Source organism: Larimichthys crocea, chromosome XX (genome assembly GCF_000972845.2).
Source record: "Larimichthys crocea isolate SSNF chromosome XX, L_crocea_2.0, whole genome shotgun sequence".
Classification (NCBI taxonomy): domain Eukaryota; kingdom Metazoa; phylum Chordata; class Actinopteri; family Sciaenidae; genus Larimichthys; species Larimichthys crocea.
In genome coordinates this window covers 2,439,645-2,442,196 of record NC_040030.1, presented here as the reverse complement: position 1 = coordinate 2,442,196, position 2,552 = coordinate 2,439,645, and positions in this window count along the sequence as shown.

Sequence of the window (2,552 nt, the reverse complement as noted above, 5' to 3'; positions counted from 1 at the left end):
CGAATGGTCACTTGTTGCTTTACTTCTGATGTGTTTTCAGCCTAGTCACGTGGCAACAGTGGTCCCTCGTTTATCGCGGGGGATACGTTCTAAAAATAACCCGCAATAAACGAAATCCGCGAAGTAAGTTTTACAGTTATTATACATGTTTTAAGGCAGTAAAACCCCTAACCACACACTTTTATACATCTTTTTACATGCATTTTGTACAGTACTCCCTTAGGATGCAGAACACATGTACGGTTCTCCCTTAGCCAATTTAAGACGCAGAACACAATGTGCGTTCATACTGTACAGTACGCTGTAAAAAAAAGCATGCAAAATTACACTAAAAAAATCTGCGAAACAGCGAGTCCGCGAAAAGTGAACCGCGTTATAGCGAGGGATGACTGTATATCTACAGACTTGTGTCTTGTATTACTGTCTTTAATGTTTCTAGATGCTACACCGATGTTGTTCGATAGCTAGTTGGTAAGCTTAACAGCAACTTTTAAAGTAAACAACATTATGTAGCATTATACAACTTTTGTTTTGGAAGACTACTGTTCACTATGGGTTTCACAGAGCAGCTAGCATGGTTGTAGACGTATGCCTTGTTTTACTGTCATACATTCTGTAATATTTCTAGGTACTAATGCTAACTGTTGTCCCTCCGTTAACATTCCGTTAGCGCAACAGCTAATACGCTAACAGCCGTTATGTGGCAGTTGACGGCTCAGTAACTGTAGACATAAAGCCTAGACGCGCATTCGTAAAGCTTAACGTCAACTTTTAAAGTAAACAACATTACGTAGCATTATACAACTTTTTTTTTTAGAAGACTACTGTTGTTCGTTAGCTAGTTGGTAAGCTAGCTAGCTAACAAAAGCTAACTGTTGTCCCTCCGTTAACATTCCGTTAGCACAACAGCTAATACGCTAACAGCCGTTATGTGGCAGTTGACGGCTCAGTAACTGTAGACATAAAGCCTAGACGCGGATTCGTAAAGCTTAACGTCAACTTTTAAAGTAAACAACATTATGTAGCATTATACAACTTTTTTTTAGAAGACTACTGTTCACTATGGGTTTCACAGAGCAGTGTCTTGTATTACTGTCATACATTCTGTAATATTTCTAGACAGTACAGTGATTTTGTTCGTTAGCTACTAATGCTAACTGCTGTCCCTCCGTTAACATTCCGTTAGCGCAACAGCTAATACACTAACAGCCGTTATGTGGCAGTTGACGTCTCTGTAACCAAGCCTAGACACTTATTTATAAGGCTTTATAAGGCTTTATAGCCAAGCCTAGACACTGATTTATAAGGCTTTATAAGGCTTTATAGGGCATCAACTTAGATATATTTATACATATATACTCAAACGACACAGACAATACTTATTAGATTAATTCTGGTCTCCTCAAGGGAAATGTTGACAATAAGAACATTATAGAACATCACCAGACTTAAGTGTGGCAGCCGGTAGTTGACGAACATTTAATCATTTCGAAGGCTTTGATTATATGAGGTTTCTTTTATCTAGTGATATTGAAAATGCTTATTTTTTACAAGGACACCCCTGAATAAAAAGGTGACAAACCTGGCCACAGCCCAGCGACAGGGTGTTTTATAGATCGCTTTACTCCAGCTGGGAAAATGACTCAAGGTACTAAAAGTCATGACAGCTCCCTTATAAAGCCAGTGGACTGTCTGCAGTCGGACTGATGAAGAAATACGAGGTCATAAAAAGTCTGGACGAGAGTTTGGCTGTGATTCCTTATTTTAGGGGGGATTCCTCGTCTCCACAGAGACTTCTATATATATAGTATTATACCAATGTAGACAAGTTAAAGATTACAGTGTTTTACTGTATGATCAACAGTCTCTAGTATAAAATACTACTTTATTCTGTAGAAGCTGAGTGATTTCAAACTGCTCGGTGCGTCCTCTATTTCAAAGCTATTTTCTACCGTCGCCATGTCTTCCCTCGCTCTGTGCTCCGTACCTACGTAGTGACGTAAGCCACGTGACTTGATGCCTGACGTTGAACAAATAAATCACCAACCAGTGACTTTTTTAAGATAACGAAACCTTTTTCTAATTTTTAAAAAAAGGACAAAAAACAACATATCCTACTTCTCTCGCATTCGCCAAGAATCGCGATTCATTTTTTTCTGTCAACCGATGCGAATCGTCACGCATTTGTAGCGATTTTTTAATCTTGTCACGATGCATCGTTACATCCCTACTTCTAACTAAACAAAGTTGATGCTGAACAAACTGTTTGTTCTCCTCTTTTTTTTTCCCCAAATGAGAATCGATAAAGAATCGAATCGTTAAGCAGAATCGATAATGGAATCGTAAAAATCCCATCCCAGGGTTCCCACACATTTTTCATGAACAAATTCAAGCACTTTTCAAGCACCTTCAAGCACCAGTTTTTCCATTTTTCCAGCACCTTTAAATAGGTAGCCTACTAGTTGTGTTTGCCATGATGGTCATGGGAAGCGCAGCGGTGCCACTGTATGGCATAATAATATGGGTCTAATTAGCATTATTTCATATGGTGG